Below are 14,213 nucleotides of genomic sequence, written 5' to 3' on the forward strand. Positions count from 1 at the left end.
GTTGTTACACAGCAATAGATATAATAATAGCAATGAAATGTAGTACTTTATGCCATTTTAAAGTAAAATAAAGCACTTTTCTAAACTAAGTGTTGAATATACACTAAGGGAAGATGGCATTTGGAAATCTCCTTGTTCAGATCTGCTTTATAGAATATGAATACAATTTCAGTAAATTGCAGTCATTAGAGACATGCCGCAAGATTTAGCGGTGAGTGTTGTGCTTATTTCAAAACTCCTTAAAGCTATTAATTCAACAAGCAACAAATTGAAAAACATTAACTTGATACCTATCAGGTAAATTAATTAAAGTAACTTCAGGATTAGTAAAAAGTGAATAATATTTAATAATATAATATTAAGATTGGTTTTATAGAGCTATTTTATCTGTGTAATATTCACCAAATCCCTTAATTTCTCTCAGCCTTACTTTCCTCATCTGTAATATGGAAAGAATTACTGCCCTAATTAGCATAGTTACTAGCATCAATTTTACCAAAATACACAAAAATGCTTTAAAAATTATAAAACATTTTTACAGATTTTAATTATGATTATTATGGGTATACTCATAGTTATTTTTTATTTGCAGATCATGGGCTATCTCTGTACATTTAAATTAGCCAGAAACATGGTCATTAAAATTTTAAGAATTTCATTTTATTTCTGGTTTTAACTGACAGTGTGCTTAAAATAGTGCTATATGTACTTCACAGAACTACAAAGTAAAACAATTTGGAAGTAAGACCAGTAGGTAAAGTAATTGTATTTTTGTGTGTTAATAAAGAAAACTGCCACTCAACCACTGATATCCAAATACAGGGACAAAAGCAAAATATGCCTTATCAATATCTTGAATTTGTATCATAAAATTACATATAGTAGCAGAAATTCCATAATCTTGACAACTTTGTATTCAATTGAAGACTAGGGTATTTTTAAAATGGGAGTTCAATTACATGTGCTGTATAATCTTTTCCAATCTGAATTTGTCTTCAACATATTGGGGAAATTTAAGTCAGTGTCTCAGATTGCCCACTATGTCAGTGGAAGAATTTCTTGTAAAGTCTTATAGGTAGAATACTTAAGAGTAAGTCAATAATTTAAAAAGAAGGGGGTTGAGACAAAAATGGTCTTTGTATAAAAAGAAATGTGATCAGAAGAAAGACTATTATATAAAGTGAATTGTACGAGTATGCTTCCAAGCAAACAGTAGGTGGCAATATCTACACAGTCTTGTTTTTGAAACTAGTGTATGAGATCAAAATATAACATAGGGTAAGGATTTGTGAAATACACGAGACTTTCCAAAACTCATACATTAGATTAGATATTTATGCAAGAACACATAATTTGATTTTATTCCTTCTATTTTGGAATATCATGTTTACTGCCTTATCGCAAGACTCCACTAAGGTTATTAATCTTTAAAATGTCTCATTCATGAGTCATGTCATATTGTTCATTTGTTTCCAAAACGAAGGGATGAAATTTTTTTCCTGGCATAGGTTGACCAGATGAGGTGGTTGAATTAGATAAGGGTGAGGATTAATTGTACCATGAATACAATTTTTAAAAAAAATGACCTCAGTGAGTCAAGCTTGCTGCAGGTCTCAGGAGGAGGCACATCTGGTGGTCAAGAAGAAGGCAGAAGCTGCTCAAGCTTCCTTTCTCTTTTGAGCACATTACAGCCTACATCTGCCTCTCAGTAACACTGAAGACATGTGACCCTGTATGTGGCTCCTCACAGACAACTTCCAAACCCAGGAAGCCATTTAAGGAGATAAATAGCAGAGGTCACTGTGTCCTTTAAGGTCTAGGGTGTGTTTGATTTTTCTTTTTCCAGAAAGATGAGATTTGTTATTGAATGTTTTCACCCTTGGAAATTACCAAGTAGTAATGAAATTGAACAGAGGCGCTGCTCTGTATCAGCAGAGGTCAGTAACAGCAAGGGGGAAGGAAATTGAGCAATCTGACCAGAACTTGCTGTCCCTTTCTTTGAGTTGCAGAATCAATAGGCAAAGAGACTGACAAACACACAGAATGACTCAATCCTTCGTACCTAAAAGGATCTTCTGTGCAAGCATAGCTTCCATCCTTGGGTCAGAGTGCTTACCTGGACATGCTCAGAGATGTTTAAGAACCTCCCTACCCAGAGAAATAGTTCCCACCACAGAGTATATTTTTAAGGAACCAAAACAGAATATACAGTGAAAATTTATACCATACTCTTTTATAATTATTGAAAATTTTTCTTACTGCACTTAGATTTGTCTTTAAAAAGAAGCCGATATTCAAGGCCCAGCGGCCCCACGGGTGGCCAGGAGGTCTGTTCATTCACTGGGCACTGCCCCCCCGCCATGGTCCCAGGAGGTGGTCCTGCACCCTGGGGCTCCAAGGAGATGACCTGCAACTCGAACAATGGGGTGGGCAGGGAGGCAGGCAGGAGCCTCCGGACCGCACCACAGCCCACAGGGGGACACCCCACCCCGACCTCTGTGGGCTGCAGGAGCTCAGGTTGGAAGGTGGAACAAGCTCTTCTTGATCCTTCCGAGTCCCTTGTGAAAGGTCCAATGGATCCTCAGCGATGGCTGCTGTTCTGTTAGAAAAGCCATGGGAGCATTTCCAGGCCTCACTCTACTTGCAGCTCCACCAGATGATCTCAAAGAAAATCCCCCATTGGAGAAACAGCCTAAAAACGAAGAAAGTTGACAGAAACATCAGAATTCCCCAGATGTTGCTCAGCCACCTGGAATCATCAGAAAATCCCCAGACTAAAGAAATCCTATGCATGTACCAACTGTAGGAAACTCTGAGGTCAGAAGTCTCATCTTATAATGCATGTTGGAAAACATCCATGAGAGAAGCCCTTTGTGTACTGAATATGGGAAACCATTTACTGGCAACTCGACCCTTACAAGCATTGGAAAATCCATACAGGGGAAAAGTCATTTAAGTGTGGTGACTGTGGAAAATCCTTCAAGCAGAACTCTTACTTTATTTTACTTGAGTGAATTCATTCTAGAGAGAAACCATATAAGTGTTGTAATGTGGAAGAACCTTTTGGAATGGCTTGCAGCTCCCTCAGCATAGGAGGGTACACACTGGAGAGAAACCCTGTTCTCATAATTACTGTGAGAAATCTTTCCATCTTAGCACACATCTTACCAAGCATCAGAGATTCACACAAAAGAGAAACCTTATAAATGTAATAACTGTGGAAAAGCCTTCTGTAAGAAATAAAGTCTTATTAGACATCAGAGAAACCACATGGGAAAGAAATCTTATAAATGCAATGGTTGTGGGAAAGCCTTCTGCCAAAGTTTAAACCTTATCATGCACCAACATATTTAAATAGGAGAGAGGTTTTATGCATGTGATTGGAGTAAGAAAGCCTTCTGTTTTAGTAGGGACTTCACCAAACATCCAGGCGTCCACACAGGAGAACATCTTTATCAGTGTAACTACTGTGAGCAAACTTTCAAAGATCAAATTTTCTCACCCATCAGAGTATCCACATTAGCAACAGACCCTACAACTGTGAGCAGTGTGGAAAAGCAGGGATCATAGCAGGCACCGGAGAGTCTATGCCAGAGAAACCTCATAAATGCCAAGTATGTGGAAAAGCCTTTAGCCAGAGCTCAAGCCTTATGCGTTATCATAGCATCCACACTGGAGAGAAGCCCTGTGCATGTGCTCAATGTGAAAGAAACTTCCATCTTAGGAGGGACCTCACCAAAACCTGAGAGTTCACCTTGGAGGGAAATTTGACATGTGAAGTGTGTGTGTGAGACAGCCTTCAATTACAGTTAGAATGCTTCAATTACAGTTAAAATTCATATATAGCTTATGTGTGGATATTATATCATTATAAGAGTGGATCTCCACACTGGAGAGAGGTCTTGAAATTGTTATAAATAGGATGCACCCTGCATTGGGAACTTAAACTGATACTTCAGGAAGACTTTGTGAGTATGATGCCTCAAAAAGACTTCAACAAGAAAGACCCCAACAGGTAGCTGAGGTGGTGATGCAGGGCAGGGTGAGGTGGGGGCACTCCAATAGACTTTTGAATTATATTCTGTAACTATGGATTCTATTATTGGAAGATAGTTAGAGTGGGTTAAAGTCATAAGATGTTCTAAAGTAACTCAAAAGTATATCTAAACTAGAAATTCCCTTCATAACAAATGTAAGAATAGTCTTTTTGTAAAAAGTCATTGAAAATTATTTGAGGGCTGTCAGTTCTGTTTGGAGAGATGCCACGGAACCTGATTGGCACCTCCCTGGATCACAGGTTGCCACTCTTGGAGGTTCCTCTCCAATTACTGATAATGCATGTTTCCTGAGCATGTACATGTGCATTCTTTATGGTAAACACTTGACTTGCATGAGCTCATTTCAGCTCAAAATTCTACCAAGTAACAATTGGTTATTGATAACAAAAATTGAAGCTTAAAGAGGGGAGTTTTGCCGAAGAATGACACAAAGTAAGTCACAGGGGCAAAGCTACAGATATCTGACTTCAGAACCCACTACACTAGGTCAGTGAAGATACGGACCATCTCCTAAAAAAAAAAAGAGAGTTTCACTGGCAATTAAGGTGACCATTAAAGAATCCATTTACATTTATGGTAAGATTGCATTATTAAAATACAGATAATGAAGTAAAGAGGAGTAGGAAATGGCTTGCTGATGCCTGTCAGGTCAATGTCTGATTGGATTAGTTTCCTCAACTCTAGCAGGTCTATCTCACATTTTTAGTTCATCATACTATTCATTGATGCCCCCACTCAAAAAACGATTAAAAACAAAAAATCACTGATCTCTGTTGCCTTTCAAGTCACAGCTAAGTAACCATCCATTTTTAGAGCTCAGCATATTAGCTGATAATTAACTATTTTTAAGTATTGAATTTGTAAATAAAATATGTTTATGCTGCAAAAAAAAAAAGAGAGTGAGAAAGAAGCAAATAGTAGCAAAGCAAAGAATGGAAAAAAGAAAATATTTTTCCTTACATTCATTTAGCAAATATTTAATGAGCTCTCTAACGTGCCACACTGTTCTAGGCCCTTTGGGTACAACAATGAACAAAATATATCACATCCCTTCCTCATGGCAATTATAGGTTGGTAGGGGCAAACAGAAATTAAACAAAAATTACTAAATTATATGTCAGGTGGTAATAAGTCTATGAAGAAAAAATGAAGCAGAGTAAATGAAATAGAAAGTAATAGGCATGGAGAGGAAGTTTAGATAAAGTGGTCAAGGAAAGTTAAATTTATTTAGAAAACATGAGATTTGAACAGAGAACTAAGTAACTGTGTCATTTTGATAACTAGCAGAAGAGATATCTGATCCTGCAAATGCAGGATTTTTGTTTGTTTTTTGTTTTTTTGTTTTTTTGTTTTAAAAAAATTTTTTATTGAGATATCTTCACGTAGTTTACATTCCATCCAAAATATACAGTCACTGGCTCACTATGTCCATCACATAGTTGTGTATTCATCACCATGATCATTTTTAGAACCTTTGCATCACTCCAGAAAAAGAAAAAAAACCATACGCCTTACCCCTCCCTCTCATTGACTACTAGCATTACAATCTACCCAATTTTTTTTTTTGCCCTTTATCCTACCCCCACCATTATTTATGTAGCAAATGCAGGATTTTAAGTGCCAAAATTGTAATATGACTAATTGTCTTTAAAATATTTTCATGGTTATATATAAAAAAGGTCTATTTATCACAATCACCAATCATTCTTTAATTATGAAGAAGTTGATGATTTTCACTTAACTCCTCTTTAGCAGGAATGGGGGAATGCTGATTGTTTATAAACCCAAATGCTCATTCTTTAAATAATATTTCTTTTGCAATTACGATTGGCCAGGCACACATTTCTTGCACCTGAAGACAAAGCAGTGAACCAAAAAAGAAAAAGAAAAGAAAAAAAATGGTAAAACCCCTCATCTTTATGGAATTTAAATTCCAAAAAGGGGAAAGTGAATTTGACTACTCACTGTTTTTCTCCCACTGGTTTGGAAATTGAAGACGTCTCTCTTCTGCCTAGTGAAAGTAAAGTGCATCTTCACAATTACCAAGAATCATGAGACATCAAGGTAAGAAGGTCCCATAAAGAAGGCTATCTGGACCACATGATGATCTGATGGGGAACCTTTATAACACTCTCCACAAAATAGCACTAACTTGTGCATCAGTAGTTTAGCAATAGAAGTTCACCATCTCCCCATTCTCACCACCCACTGGAACTACTCTCTTCCTAGCTCTCGATTCCAAAAACAGCAGGTACACCCACCTCAAAACTCTGCACTTGCTGTTCTCCAGACACCTCCTTGACTGGCTGGTACAACTCCCTCAAGTCTTTATTAAAATGTCACCTTTTCAGCAAGTCTTTTCTGATCACCCCACTTAAAATTAAAATCCCCCACCATATTGTCACCTCAACTCAAGTTATTCCTCTTTCCTGCATAATTTTTCTTCCAAACACATACCACCATCTGTTTTAGTTCCCTAGGCTGCTTAAAGCAAATACCACAAAAGGGTTCAGTTTGAACAACAGGAATTTATTAGCTTACAGTTTTGAGGTAGAGAAAATGGCCAATTAAAGACATCACTAAGGTGGTATTTTTTTCTTGAAGACTGGCTGTTAGCAATCTTTGGCTCCTCTGCCAGATGGCAAGGCACATGATGGCATCTTCTGGTCTCCATCTTCTTTTCAGGGTTCATTGATTTCAGCCTCTTGTTTCCATGCTCTCTCTCTTTGTCTTCTTTCCATTTATAAAGGACTCAAGTAATAAAATTAAAACCCATCCTGAATGAGATGGGTCATAGCTTAACTGAAGTAGCTTCATCAAGAAGCCCTACTTACAATGGGTTCACACCCACAGGAATGGATTAACTTTAAGAACATGTTTTTCTGTAGTATGTACAGCTCTAAACCATCATACCATCTAGCATCAAACACATTCATACATACGTATATATATATAATCTATATGGTAGATTGAATTGCATACCCCAGTTTGGACATGTTCTTGGTCTGCATTCTGGTGGGTATGGAGTCATTGTAAATAAGATCTCTTCAAAATGTTACTTCAGTTTAGATGTCATCTGACTGAATGAGGTTGGGTTTCAATTCAGGTTAGAATTACTGAGTCTTTTATAAGTAGAGTGAAAATTAGAGGGAAAGGGAAACCTCATGGGGGCAACCAGAAGCTGGAAGTCAATGGAATCCATAAGACAAAAGAGAAGACACCACCATATGCATTGCCATGTGTTTTATTTAGTTTCCTGGGCTGCTCCAACAAGTACCAGTTTCATGGTTCAGCTTAAACAATGAGAATTTATTTATTCACCATTTTGAGGATTAAAAAAAATTCCAAATCAAGGTATCATCAAGGTGATGCTTTCTACCTTGGGGCATTCTGGAGCTAGGGGCTACTAGTGATCCTGAGGTCCTTAGTTTGACACATAGCAAGGCACATGGCAGTGTCTCCTGTTCTCTCCCTTCTTTCTGAGGTTCACTTCTTGCCTCCTGTTGCTTTCTCTCTCTCTGTCTGTCTGTCTGAATTTCGTTCTCTTAGAAAGGACTCCAGTAATAGAATTAAGACCCACTCTGACTGAGGTGACTATTAGCTGAATTAACCTTATAAGATGGCCCTACTTCCATACTCACAGGAAGGATTAAATTTAAGAACATGTTTTTCAAACTACCACACCATGTGATAGAAAAGCTAAGGAACCTCAAAGATTGCCTGCCAACCAGAAGATAGCAACACCGGGAGGAGGCAAACCTTCTAACCTTTGAAACCATGAACCAATAAATTAATTCCTGTTATTAACCCAACCCATTATATGGTATTTGTTTCACAGCTGAGAAACTAAAACATTTCATAATGTGATGCACCAAAGAACCAAGAGCCATTGTTGTGAAGCTCTAAGACTGACTGAATTTAAGTAGAGGTGGCATATCTTTGATTCTCATTTCAAAAGTATTGCAAACACCTGTCACTTGCCAACTCTTGTACCTCCTCCCCACAACCATTTTGTTTCTAGGGTTTAAAAGAGTACTCTGTTAGAAAATTATGATGAGTAGAAGTAGATTTGTATGATCATAAAGTTTCTTGCTACAAATGCATGTTAATTGCAAAGAAAAAAATAGTAACCACAGTGGAGGATCATGGTGACATCAACTTAACTAAATGATCAAAGTCAACATCAGCAATGGGACAAAATGATGCCTGGTAACTCCTGACAGGATACACCAAAAAGGAATCTCTGATAATCATGCCAAAAATATAAAATATAACCTGAATGTAATTGTGAAGACAAACCAGAGCAAACTCAAATTAAGGCACATTCTACAAAATAATCTTTAAAACTGTCAGGGCATGAAAGACAAGGAAAGTGTTCCAGATTAAAGATGATGAAAGAGACATGATATCTAAATGTGACGTGTGATTCTGGTTTGGATCCTGAACTAGAATTATTCTGTTATTTTGTTATAAAGGACATCATTCAGACAATTGGCAAAATTTGAATATCTTTGAGCTATATCAGAGTATTGTATCAATGCTGATTTACTTATTTTGATACCTGTACTGTGGTTATATTAGAAAATTTCCTAGTTTTTATGATACATACACTAAAATATTACTTAGAGGTAAAAGATATTGTGTCTTCATGCCTACAAGTTACTTTTTCTATTTTTGTATGCTTTGTGGTAGGAGTCACATTTCATTCTTTTTCCATGTGACTGTCCCATTATTGCAGCACCATTTGTTGAAATTTTTACAACTTACTTTAAATTAAAAAAAAAAAAAGATTTACATAGAGACAGAATGATAAAACAGATGTAATCAAAGTTAACCTTTTTGGAATCAAGCTTATATGGCAAATCTGTGTGCAATTTTTCTGAAAATTTGAAATCATTTCAAAATAAAATTGCTTAATAGTTGCTCCACCATTGTATCTAGCATTTCTAATCAAGTCATTGACATCTATTCTGCAAGATTTGTTGTTTGTGTTCTAAGCTCACAAATGTGTGAGCAATTCCTCTATAGCACCTTTGACACCTGAAAATGATCATGTGATATTGATTTTAAGAAGCATCACGATTTCCAAAATGTTAAAATGGAGAAGACACAATTCAGAACTGTGGTATTGTATTGTACTGTATTGTATTGTGTCATACCGTACCCTACTAAACCATATCATATATTTCATATCATATGTCATATCATATATCTTATCTCACTGTGAAAGGAACCCTCATTGACTTTCAGGCCTCAGTTACTAAATGATTCCTGGCAAAGGAGACACACAAGAGGGATGCCCTGAACTGATACAATCAAAATTCAGACTTCAAAAGCTTGGAGAATGAAGCTTCAAGTCTACAAAAAATAGGATGAGAAAAGAAACCTAAGCTCTGACCAATCAACTTTGAACAAATTCCCTGCTGCCTTGATGTTCCAATAAGGCACTATAGTAGAACACATCTGACAACTGCAGTTTTCCTTGCTTTTTGGAATACAAATTACCAATACCCCCTTCCCAGGCCAATGCTTTGAAACATCTGCTTTTATTTGGTATTGCCAAGCTCATGAATTGTTTATAGTTAATAAGGCTCTCTTCTTTCTATTTGCAGTAACAGTTCTTTTAATATTTATGTTGTATTGTACTGTATAATATATATTATTATAGTCAAAATGGTCAAAAACTTAAACAAATGATGATGCTTCCATTTAGTACCTATGTTAGTTTCCTATGACTGCTGTAACAAATTACCAGAAATGTAGGAGCTTAAAACAACACAAAATTATTTTTTTACTGTTCTGGAGGCCAGAACAAATTGTTCCACAGACTGCATTCATTCCTTCTGAATGCTCCAGGGAAGAATCTGTTTCGTTGCCTTTTCCAGCTTCTAGAAGCTGTCTATTTTCCTTGGCTCATGGCCTCTTCTTCTATCATCAAAGCTATCAGTGTAGCATCTTTTCTCCTCTCTGACTTCCTGTCTTCCTCTTGTAAGGAGCCTAATGATTGCATCAGGCCAACCCAGAATAATCTCCCCATCTCAAAATCCTTCAACTAATCACATCTGCAAAGTCCTTTTTGCCATGTAAAGTTACATATTCACAGATTCTGGGATTAGGATTTGGACATCTTTGCAGAGCATTATTCTATTTACCATAATATCCCTGACTACAAAGCTTACACCTGGCTCAGGCATTAGCCATATTCCTCCTTGATGTCCCAAATTCTTAATTTAAATAAGTATTGTCTTGGAAACATCTGATTTTTTAACAACAGGAGATTTTGACTAGAAATGAGAAAAAAAATCGCTTGTGATAAAATGTTAGGAAAGTCTGACCGTTCAAGGAAGACAATATAACATTTTGGCACAAATATTTCTTAATTATCACAGGAGCTCTGCTTATGTTATGAGGCTTCTATTGTTGTTATTGATTTTGACTTTCTAGAGCAAGCAATAAGGAGATATTTCAATGAGAAATGATCTTTCCTTTTTTTCTTTTTTTTAGCTTATAAGGTAACCAGAGGATACAAATGTTAGTAATCAAGTAGTTCCAGGATGTTTTAAAAATTGAGTTCAGTGTACCCAGAAATAGCTAAAAGAATGCATTATTGATGGTTCTTATGAGCAATACAGACTTTCTGCAATTGTATTAAATCAATTAGTATAATATGTATTACATATTTTTGAAAAATGCCTGGCAACAATTATATAAGTTTTGGCTATTATTTTATTATACATTTATATTTATATTATAATCTATCATTATTATATAGCAACTATTATCATCTTTCAGGGCAAATATCATATATAGTTTGCACTGAAATGACAAGAAGATCTGTATCATATTTATTCTGATTCCTTAGGTAGTTAGATGAAGCAAAATAAACACTCATTATGCATATATGTGTATATCAGATTGTATATAGTTCCCTACATCATAAGTTGTTGGGAAGATGAAATAGGAAATATAAGGTACTTGGCACTTGATGACACATTATTTTAATAATTATAGCTATTATTATTAATCAACTTTGATAATTTTAAATTTTTTATTAATTTTTATTTATGAACACTCTATACCCACCATGGGCCTACAAAGTATTGAATTTGGAAATTAGTTAAAAAGAAGAGAGAGAGCGGGCCACGGTGGCTCAATGGCAGAGTTCTCACCTGCCATGCCGGAGACCCGGGTTTGTTTCCCAGTGTCTGCCCATGCAAAAAAAAAAAAAGAAGAGAGCAAGATAGCATTTAGGAAGTAGGTAGAAAATTACCTTGTCTAGTTGAGGTAATTTCCTAATCAGCAATATTGACTATGATATTAATTTACAACAGCTAACATTTTTGAGCATTTACTACTATCTAGATATGATGATAATCACTTTCTGTGTTTTATCTTTTTTAATCTTCAGAACCAAATGCAGTAGAGATATTATCTCCATATCATCTAGAGGTTAACTAACTTTTCTGAAGTTAAATATAAATGCAATGCTGAGATTCAGACTCAAGTAAGCAGTTCAGAGCCCATGTCTAAAGCCCTGTTGTACCAGTTTGAATCTGTTTTGCATCTCAGAACACCCATGTTCTTTAATCTTCCTTCAATATTGCTGGGTAGGATCTTTTTTATTGTTTCCGTGGTGATGTGACCCATCCAATTATGACTGGTAGTCTTTGATTAGATGGTTTCCATGGAGTTGTGTCTCCACCCATTCAATGTGGGGTTACTTACTGAAGCCCTTTAAGAAGGAACTATTTTGGAAAAAACTTTTTAGCAGCCAGAACCAACAGAGACCTTTGGAGAAGAAAGAGGAAAACGCCTCCCACCCCCACCCCACACCTGTGGAACTTCATGAAACAGGACAGAGAGATATTGCTCAGTATATACTTGGAGAAACTGAGTGTGGGGACGCGAATGGACATTTGCACACTGGTGTCTATGGAAGCAGTGTTTGCAACCACTATGCATGAAGGGGGCTAATGGTACCTCTGAGGAATCAAGGGGGGACTATGGCATATACATACAATGGACTACTGACTGGCTGCAAGAAGGAATGAAGTTGTGAGGCATGAAACTAGGTTAATGAAATTTAAGGACTGTATGTTGAATGAAATGTCAGAAACAAAAGACAAATATTATCATGCCTCAGTCATATGGACTAACTATAATATAAAAACTCCATGATCTGAAGTTGAGAGCATGGGTTATTGGGGTTGAGGCCTTTATATTACAAAGGGTCCTAGATTGTAAACTCTTACCGAAGTTACATATATTCATGAGTTATAACTGTTATTTCTAATTTCTGACATGCTGAGCTGTTTGTTTATAACCTGGTCATTCCCAGAAACTTAAGGTATTTATGTGAAACCTGAGACTCAGAGTTAGAGCTCTGAAACTATCAAAGTCAGCAGTACACCATACAGGAACTGTTTAAAAAGTTGAAAAAGGGATCTGACTTCGACTAGAGATATGAATGCAGCTGATCTGGATAAGATTAAGGTCAGAATATAAGGTAAAGGATGATATGATCCATATTTTAAGACTTCAAATTCTGTGTAAGACCAAAGGGAGAGATGTTTATTGGGTGCAAAATTTATATTTTAGGTTGTGCATTCCCTAATTTCACTTGTATGGTCAGTTCAGTTGAACACCATAAGGAATACCTGATATCTTAAATAGGATGTGAGACTTTGTTGGTTTGTCCAGGTTAGTATGATGCCTTGATATATCCCAGAGTAATTTGGGCAGTGAATAATGAAATATTTGCAAGGTCCCCTGGGGGCACTGGGGAGAAAGGAGGAAATATTCAACCTCCCCATTTGGAGAATTTCTGATATTCTCGCAAGCCCTGGAGACAAACAAATCAATAGGCCAAGCCCTTGATATTAGGGATTGCCCCTAGGAGACTTAATCTTGCAAAGGATAGGCTAAGCCTACTTAAAACTAGGCCTAAGAATCATCCTCAGAGAATCACTTTTTTTTTTTTTTTTTTACATGGGCAGGCACCGGGAATTGAACCCGGGTCCTCGGGCATGGCAGGCAAGCATTCTTACCTGCTGAGCCACTGTGGCCCGCCCCTCAGAGAATCACTTTTGTTGCTCAGATGTGGCCTCTCTAAGCCAACATGGCAAGTGAACTCACTGCCCATCCCCTCCATGTGAGACATGATTCCCAGGGGTATAAATCTCCCAGGCAACATGGGACAGAAATCCTGGGATAAACCAGGAGCCAGCATCAAGGAATTGAGAAAACCTTCTTGACCAAAAGGGGGAAGAGAGAAATGAGACAAAATAAAGTGTACTGACACTGGGCTGAGAGATTTCAAACAGAGTCAAGAGATTATCCCGGAGGTTATTCTTACGCATTACATAGCTATCCCTTTTTAGTTGATGGTGTATTGGAGTGGCTAGAGGGAAGTACCTGAAACTAGAGCTATGTTCCGGTAGCCTTGTTTCTTGAAGATGATTGTATAAAAATGTAGTTTTTACATGTGATTGTGTGACTGTGAAAACCTTGTGTGTCTGATGATCCTTTTATCTAGGGTATGGACAGATTAGTAAAAAATATGGATAAAAAAATTTAAAAATAACAGGGGTCAAAGGTTAAAATAATTAGATAGATGGAAATACCAGTGGTCAGTGACAGGGGGAGTAAGAGATATGGTATGTATGAGTTTTTTTCACTTTTATTTCTTTTTCTGGAGTGATGCAAATGTTCTAAAAACGATCATGGTGATGAATGCACAACTACGTGAAGAATTGTGAGCCAGTGATTATACACTATGTATGAAATATTTGTATGTTAAGGTTTATCAATAAAAATATTTAAAAAAAAGAGAGAGAGAGAGAGAGAAAGAGATAAACTAAAAAACAAAAAGCGGGGAGAGAAAGCTAGCAGATGTCAACATGTACCCTCCCAGTTGAGAGAGAAACCCTGAACTTCATCAGCCTTTCTTGAATTAAGGTAACCTCTTGTTGGTGCCTAAATTTGGATATTTTTACTGCCTTATAACTGTAAACTTACAACTTATTAAATTCTCCTTTTTAAAAGTCACTCCAGTTCTGGTATATCACATTCTGGCAGCATTACAGACTAAAACATCTGTGCAATGCTCTCTACATAATATATGATTCTTCACTCCATAGACCCTACTTTATATGG

At 36.6% G+C, this 14,213-nt stretch overlaps 1 long non-coding RNA gene across 1 annotated transcript in view; it reads right to left on the minus strand.

Annotated features, from left to right (window-relative positions):
• Window positions 1–2,415: 2,415 nt before the first annotated feature.
• Window positions 2,416–14,213, minus strand: part of LOC143682709 (uncharacterized) — a 49,658-nt gene continuing 37,860 nt past the window's right edge. The window contains exon 3 of the long non-coding RNA XR_013175241.1: window positions 2,416–2,692. This is a non-coding gene — a long non-coding RNA (uncharacterized LOC143682709). The remainder of the gene's footprint in view (window positions 2,693–14,213) is intronic.

Source organism: Tamandua tetradactyla, chromosome 5 (genome assembly GCF_023851605.1).
Source record: "Tamandua tetradactyla isolate mTamTet1 chromosome 5, mTamTet1.pri, whole genome shotgun sequence".
In the NCBI taxonomy this organism is placed as follows: domain Eukaryota; kingdom Metazoa; phylum Chordata; class Mammalia; order Pilosa; family Myrmecophagidae; genus Tamandua; species Tamandua tetradactyla.